The sequence below is a fragment of the Carcharhinus amblyrhynchos genome, chromosome 1 (assembly GCF_965287045.1).
Source record: "Carcharhinus amblyrhynchos chromosome 1, sCarAmb.v2.hapA, whole genome shotgun sequence".
In the NCBI taxonomy this organism is placed as follows: Eukaryota; Metazoa; Chordata; class Chondrichthyes; order Carcharhiniformes; family Carcharhinidae; genus Carcharhinus; species Carcharhinus amblyrhynchos.
In genome coordinates this window covers 37,132,449-37,141,213 of record NC_137324.1, presented here as the reverse complement: position 1 = coordinate 37,141,213, position 8,765 = coordinate 37,132,449, and positions in this window count along the sequence as shown.

Here is an 8,765-nt window from a genome sequence, read left to right as displayed (position 1 = left end):
AGGCAGTCCAGAGAAGGTCCACTAGGTTGATACCAAATATGGAAGGATTTTCTTATGAGGAGAAGTTGAGTAGGTTGGGCCTTTACTGACTGGAGTTCAGAAGCATGATTGCAACCTTACTGAGATATATAGGATTCTCGGGGGCTTGCCAGGGCAGATGCTGAAACATTGGAGTTGATCTTAAGATTGCGCCCTGCTGGCTGATGGGCAGGGCAAGCTGGGAGATAGCACGAGAGCTGAGAAATCATGTTTGCACCCGATTTCTTACTTCTCGCCATCCAACTGGCACGGGATATTCGGCAAGGTCAACCTAGTGCCATTTCTGATGTGAGGCTGAATAAATTATTTAAATTTAATTTGTATATTCTTAACATGTATTTAGTGAACCTGTGACATAATCGTCTGGGCTCATTTGCCTCTGAGACCTCACTGGAAGGGGTTCTCTTTGATGAAAATCACAGCTGGTCCCCAGCAACTGGGACCAGAGATAATGGCCTCACCAGTACAACCAGAGAACATTGAGGTTTCCCTGGGAGGTTGGAGTCAAGGGACAGGTACCCCTTGGGCAGTGCCAGCCTGACACCCTGACACTGCAAAATGGGCACTCTGGCATTGCCTGCTGGGCCATGCATAGGGGTGGTGCTTACTGGAGGGCAGGGCCAGACGGTGGTGGCAGTGCAGAAACCTGCTGACATTCTGCATCAGGAAATAATGGAGGAGGGAGGAGGGACTGCTGCCATTCTGCATTATGGATCAGTGGGGGAGGGAGGGGGATGATCGTGGCTGGCTCTGGGGGGTCAGGCTGACCATTGAGGGAGAGTCAGGCTGGCGATCAGAGGGTAGAGAGGGGGCAGGCTGCTACTCTGCATTGCAATCAGTTGGGGGGGAGAGCAGGGGAATTGGCCTGGGGGAAGTTGCAGGTTCGGTTGGTACCAGCAGGTGGGGAGGTGTTATGATAGGCTGCAGGCCCCATAGTAGCTCAGGGGGATTGCTATGTTTGAAGCTGGCTGTCAGTAGAGGCTGAGTGACAGCGGGATCTGTGCGTGCACAGTTGTGCCCTCTGCTGCTCTCAGCCAACTTTCAGATGAATTAAGCCCTTTCCTTTATCCTATAGGCAACAAACAGTTTTTGGTGTTTTTTTAGTCTCAGTGGATAACAGATTTGGACTTGTCCAAAAGATGGATCACAACCTCTCCTGTTTTCTCACTTTTCCTGAGCTTAGAATTTTATTTGTAAGATCGCCTTGTTGTTTCCCCTTGCGGGACAGTCTAGGGCCAGAGAGCATAACCTCAAAGTATAGGATTAAGACAGAGATGAGGAAGAATTTCTTCTCCTAGAAGGTAGTGAACCTGTGGAGTTTTTTACTGCAGAGAGCTGTAGGAGGCTGGGTCATTATATATGTTCAAGGCTGAGATAGACAGATATTAATCGGTCAAGGAATTAAGGATTATGGGGATAAGGCGGGAAAGTGGAGTTAAAGATCATTTCAGATCAGTGATGATCTTATTCAGTTGGAGCAAACACAATGGGCTGTATGGTCTACTTCTGCTCCTACATGTTATGGTCTTATGGAGGTGTTATAAAATACAACACATAATATATGGCATATACTGCGGTAGAATCAAGGAACATACTTCTTCTTGTACACAAGCAACATATAATAGTGTAAGTTGACATTGCTCATGAATAAAGTGATTTTTGTACCTCTTCCTTGCTTGTATAATCTTGGCTGACACATATAACATTAAGTTTATTTATTTGAGTCACAAGCAAGGCTTACTTTAACACTGCAATGAAATCACTGTGAAAATCCCCTTGATGCCACAATCTGGCGCTGTTTGGATACACTGAGGGGGAATTTAGCACGGCCAATGCACCAAACCAGCAAATCTTTCGGACTGTGGGGGGGAACCGGAGCACCCGGAGGAAATCCATGCAGACCCGGGGAGAACGTGCAAATTTCACACAGACAGTGACCCAAGCTGGGAATCGAACCTGGGTCCCTAGCACTGTGAGGCAGCAGTACTAACTACTGTGCCATCATGTATAATGTAGTAATAAAACAGGGCCATCCATCAGATGGGAACTGTTAGAGTCTCTTAGAATGACTGCTGCTTCAGATGAATACTAGAAATTCCAGTCATGCAGATTTGTGAGTTGATTACAAAAAAGCCTTCAAGAATAAACAATCTCATAACTCACAAGTATTGATGAGCCAGCTGTTTCGAGTTAAGAAAGCATTTGAATCAGCTACTGGAACAGGGAATTAATTTTGACTTTAAGAGATTGAGCACTCTCAAGTCAGTGAATTTTTTGAACAGCTTTCACACTTTATCGTTCCGCCCTCAACGCAACAAAGTAAGTTTATTTCGGGTATAATGAGGGAGAATTTAGCATGGCCAATGCACCTAACCAGCACACCTTTCAAACTGTGGGAGGAAACCAGAGCAGCTGGAGGAAACCCACGCAGACGCAGGGAGAAAGTGCAGGCTCCACACAGACAGTGACCCAGGTCCCTGGGGCTGTGAGACAGCAGCGCTAACCACTGTGCCACCATGCTGCCCTAAGGTCTGAAGTTCGACCGGGGCAAGTGCGAGGTGAGGCTGGGAGTGGAGGCTGGAGGAAGAGTGGGTGAAGGGGATTAGGGGGATGTGACCTAATGAAATCAAGGGTGGGGGGGTGGGGGAGTGTGGAACGGCGGCTGTGCAAGGAAGGGTGAGGGCTCATGATGGAGTGGGGAAGGGTGAGGGCTCACAATGGCATGCAGAGTGGGGAGGAGGTGGATGAAGAAGATGGACAACAGAAGTTAGCAAGAAGACTGAGGGAAGAGAAGCTGGATGCCACAAGGCTGCATGAGAAGATGACAAACAAGGATGTCAAACAGAGAACACATCGGTTACGAGAAGGGGATGAGTGAAGGCTCCAGATGTGGTGGGTAGAGGTCCAAGTGTGACAAGGGACCCTCACTGGCGATGGGCTCGAGGATGGGGGTGGCGAGGGGTGGGTAAGGGACAGTGGCTGATTCAAGGATCAGACTTTTCCTTGAAGATACTCACCTCTTCACTCTGAGTTCTGGACATGTCAGATGGTTTGATGGACACAGATGGGCTGGAGAGAGTGTAATGAGTGTGCTGGACTGGTATTTAAATATAGCGCTGAGATCTTCAAACCTCCAAGCTGAGGGCAGCCAGACAGAGAGTCAGCGGGGAACTTGTTTGTGTGATCAAAGGCTGATTATTTATGCACAATCTGCCTCTGGGCTTGTTATTCTGGTTGGTGGGACAGGCACTGCCAGAACCTCCTACCACCACACCTATTCTCACAAAAGAATATTTCTGCACAGAGTTCACGTTTCACTTGAAAATGATTGTTCAGAACAGAGAATTTCCTGACTCACTGGGCCCACCTCAGTAAAAAGTGTCCCAATAGTCATGGGATATAGTTGGGAGCATTGACCCCAGAAACATAGGGCGGGATTTTATGGCTTCCTTCATCCCTAAACTGTAAAATCCAGCCCGAGGTTAATGGACTTTTCCGTGGTCCACATCTCGCCTGCTCCGATTCCCATGGCGGGCGTGACAGTAAAATTCCAGCCAGCAGTCGCCTGGGCAGGTCAGTGCTAATGTGGGTTGGTTAGAAGGCTTATGTCAGTTCTCCATTTCCCAAAATAAGCTTAAGGAGTGACACCTTATCATTTGATTGCACACTCTTCATAATCTGCAACCTCCATGTTGTTTCTGGCTTCTTAGAAGTTTTGGATTTCGTCTTGTTTTTCCCCTTGCTCTTGTGTTTTGCATGGCAACTTTGGTTCATTGCATCTCCTTTTGTTCCTTTACTTGCCCCATTACCACTTCATTCAGCACCAACTCTTTTATCATTTAATATCTCCTGCCTTCCACTCTGTCACAAAGCTTTCCATTTGTTCTTTTCCCACCCTTCCCCATTTGTTTGAAATGTATTACATTTCTAACTATTCCCAGTCCTATTAAGAGGGTCCTTGTAAAAATAACATTACTTGTCTCGCATGGGATCAGAGTTGAGCTGGCAAGGTGGATACAAAACGGGCACAGTCAAAGAATGTAGAGATGCTGGCGTTGGACTGGGGTAAACACAGTTTACATCCACACACGAGGGCGGTCTCAACCGGGATCTTGGGTTCATGTCGCACTATCTGTAACCCCCATGACATGCCTGGGCTTGTAAAATCTCACTTACCGTCCTGTCTGGAGGCAATACACATCTCTTTAACCTATGCTATTGATGTCTCCACTCACATTGTCTGCATCTTTAAGAATTGAATAGCAGATTAGCTGTAAAGGCTCGCATTCTAATCAGTATTCTGTAAACTGTGTGTGCCTTTATGTGCTCTTCTCTGATCAGAACCTTCCACAGACCTGATGAAGGGACACTGTTTCCGAAAGCTTGTAGGATTACTATCAAATACATTGGTTGGACTTTAACCTGGTGTTGTGAGACTTCTTACAGTCAAAGGAGACAGAGGGTAGCAGTGGAAGTGTGTGTTTCTGAATGGAGGGCGGTGTTGAGTGGCATTCTCAGGGATCAGTGCTGGGACCTTTGCTGTTTGGAATATATATAAATGATTTGGACAAAAATTTAACTGGTTTGATTAGTAAGTTTGAGGACAACAAAAAGGTCGATGGATTTGTGGATAATAGAACATAGAACACTACAGCACAAACAGGCCCTTCAGCCCACAAGTTGCGCCGATCATATCCATACCTACCAGGCCTATCTATAACTCCCAATCCCATTAAATCCCACATACTCACCCAGAAGTCTCTTAAAAGACCTCAGCGAGTTCGCCTCCACCATCACTGATGGCAGCTGATTCCACTCACCACCCTGAGTGAAAAATTTACCCCTAACATCTCCTCTGTACTTGCTCCCCAGCACCTTAAACCTGTGTCCCCTCGTAGTGACCATTTCAGCCCTGGGAAATAGCCTCGGAGAATCCACCCTATCTATACCTCTCAACATCTTATAAACCTCTATCAGGTCGCCTCTCAATCTTCGTCTCTCCAGGGAGAAGAGACCTAGCTCTCTCAACCTATCTTCATAAGGCATGCCTCCCAATGCAGGCAACATCCTTGTAAATCTCCTCTGCACCCTCTCAATAGCTTTCACATCCTTCAGTGGGATAGGCTGTACATCGGAGTGCTCCGGAACGGAGGAGAGGGTCAACCTGGCCTGGGAATTTTGTGAGGGCCGCAATTGGGCCGTGGGGGGTGGGGGGGGGGAGGTAGAAGAGCTGGAAGAACAGCACTGCAGGGGTCCCAGGCTGGCCAGTGATCAAGCTGGCTATCAAAACGGGAGACTGACAGATTAGGACCACTGCGCATGCGCAGAGTTCCAGAAGTCAGGCTCCGGTGCGAATAGGCCCCACCCCCTGTGTTTTTAATGAGATTCACGACTGGGACCTCTGTGTTGCACAGAGTGTGGAGATTTGAGTGAGAAGCTAAACGGGCAAAACAGTTGGGATTTGGAACAGTTTTCCTGCCAATTCAGTGCATTTGGGAGAATCGCAGCCAAGATTTCCAAATTTCCTGAATGTGTGGGAGGGAGGCTTAAACGTAGGAAACTTTAGATCATTTAGTTTAACATCTGTTGTCGAGAAATTGTTAGAATCCATTATTAAGGAAGTAATAGAAGGATATTTGCAAAGTCAAAATGCAATCCATTAGTCAACATGGTTTCTGAAGGGCGAATTGTATTTGACTAACTTGCTAATTTCATTGAAGATGTAACAAGCTAAGTGCAAAATGGGGATCCTGTAGGTGTAATGTATCATCTTCAGGAAAGCTTTTGATGAAGTGCTGCACAGAAGTTTAACACACAAGGTAAGGTCAGATGGAGTTATGGATAATTTATTAGCTTGGATAGATAACTGGCTAACTAACAGAAGGCAGAGAGTCAGCATAAATGTGTCTTTTTCTGGTTGACAAGATGTACCTAGCTGGGTGTCACAGTGTTGGTCCTCATGCCCCAATCATTTACAATCTATATCAGTGACTTTGAGACAGGGATACAAAGTATATTCTGGTACTATAGCCAAATTTGCAATGACACTAAAATAGGTGGGATAGTAAGTTGCGATGAGAAATTTACAAATGGATAGGAGATAGGTTAGGTGAGTGGGCCAAAATGTGGCAGATGGAGTTTATCGTGGATTAGTGCGAGGTTATGCATGTTGGTTGGAAAAAATGGAAAGGAAACTTATTATCTAAACTTTGGGGTGCTTTGGTGCACTCCCTGTACCCTACCACACCACTTAGTCCCCGTCAAGTGTTTTCCTGCAACCTTCAATCTGTGCCACCATGCACCCACCCTCCGCTTCATAATTTTGCTCATGTTTTGGGGTTCCCTCCTCTTCTCTCTTATTGCACTCTTCCCCATGCCCCAGGTTCCCTTCCTTCCCTCCCTCCCTCCCCCCCCCCCTCCCCCCGCACTGTTCCCATGCACCAGGTTCCCTTCCTTCCCTCCCCCCCTGCACTGACCCCCATACCCTGGGGTTCCCTTCCCCTCTGCAGTGATCCCCATGCTCTGGGTTCCCTTCCCTCCCTTCCCCTCTGCACTGTTCTCCTTGCCCCAGGTTCCCTTCTCTTCTTTCTCATTGGACTAATCCCCATGCCCCATGTTCCCTTCCCTCTCTTCCTCCATGCACTGGTCTCCATGCTCCAGGTTCCCTTCCCCTCTGCACTATTCCCTGTGCCCCAGGTACCCTTCTCCCTTGCACAGTTCCCCATGCCACGAGTTCCCTTCCCTCCTTTCCCCCTGCACTCTTCTCCATGCCCCTGCTTCCCTCCCTCCCTTTCCCTCTGCACTGTTCCCTGGTTGTCTTCCATCCTTTCCCCCCCTGCACTGTTCCCCATGCCCAGGTTCTCTTATATCCCTTCTCCCTGCACAGTACTCTATGCCCCAAGTTCCTTTCCTCCCTTTCTCCCCTGCACTGTTCCCCATGCCCCAGGTTCCCTTCCCTCTTGCAATGTTCCCCATTCTCCAAGTTCTCTTCACTCCCTTCTCCCATGCACTCTACTCTGTGCCCCAGGTTCCCTTTTCTCCCTTCCCAAATGCACTGCTCTAAATGCACTGTTCTAAATGCTCTGGTTTCTCTTCCTTCCCTTCTCCCTGCACTCTGCTCTGTGCCCCGAGATCCTTCACTGCCTTCCCCCCGCACTGTTTTCCATGCCATGGCACCATAAGGTAGCCACAAAGAAGTTGCCTATGACCCTCTGAACCTGCGGAGCAGTTTCCTTAGAATGGAAACCTCAGTATTGGTGCGTTAGGTTGTGTGCACTCACCTCTGACTTTCCCTTGGAGTCAAGGTCACCTTTGAGCTACTAATGTCACATTGACACATTCTATGGTATTCTGCTGTACTTTGCCAGTTTTATGGGTGATGCTCTGTTTGCACTTCAGCATGACAATAATTACCAATTCGCCTAAACATTGACCAATTTGATACAGATGTACACTTCACAAATGGTTCCACAAGCCTTTTGTAACTTTTGACATATTAGTTTGGACATTTGAAATCTGTCAAGCAGTCACTTCTTTGGGTGAGATACGTTAGGCAGCTTTCTCATTCCTTATCAAGAAAGCAAGATAGTGAGATTCCTGTCTCCAACCTCAGCAGCAGACCAGTTGGATCCCACCCAGAGCCTGTATTTTTAGAAATTATGCTATTTATTTCTCCAATTTCATAGGCGGGGCATACATTCTGATTAAAGGTAAACATTTCTTTCCATTTTTAGAGGAAAATGCATTGCCAGTTCCTTACCTATAATGTCAAAAATCTAACAATCTATTGACCAATACTTTGAGACTAATGCTATTGTTATTCTAGCATTGAACGGTCAAATTACTTTTATTCTCTATCCTCTAACATTTTTCACTGCATACCCACTCAATCCTTCAGAATGATCTGGACAAGTCGGGTAAGTGGGCAAATCAATGGCAAGTGCAGCATAATTTGGATAAATGTCAGGTTTGGAAGCAAAAAAGGCGGTGGCAGATTACTACCTGAATGGCTGTAAATTGAGAGAGGGGAATGCACAGTGTGACTTGGGTGTCCTTATACAATAGTCACTGAAGTAAGCATGCAGGTGCAGCAGGTGGTAAAGAAGGCAAATGGCACGTTGGCCTTCATTGCGAGAGGTTTGAGTTGGATGATCAGCCTTGATCATAACGAATGGCAGAGTAGGCTCAAATGGCATCCTATCTTCTATGTTTCAAGTTCAGAAGCAGGGATGTGTTGTTGCAATTATACAGGGCCTTTGCGAGGCTACACCTGGAGTATTGTGTGCAGTTTTGGTCTCCTTTTCTAAGGATGGATGTTCTTGCCCTTGAGGGAGTGCAGCAAAATTTTACCAGGCTAATTCTAGGAGGACTGATACATCAGGAGATATTAACTAGGTTAGGATTGTTTTCCCTGGAGTTCTGAGGGGTGATCTCATAGAGACTTATAAAATTCTAACAGGATTAGATGGATAGATGCAGAGAGGATATTCCTGATGGCGGGGAAGTCCAGAACCAGAAGTCACGGTCTGAGGATTCAGGGTAGAATTTAGGAGAGGTGAGGAGACATTTCTTCATCCAACGAGTGGTGAGCCTGTGGAATTCATTACCACAGGAAATAGTCGTTGCCAAAACATTTAATGTATTCAAAAGGCGGCTGGATATAGCACTTTGGGTGAATGGGATCAAAGGTTATGGAAAGAAAGTAGGATTAGGCTATTGAGTTGGAC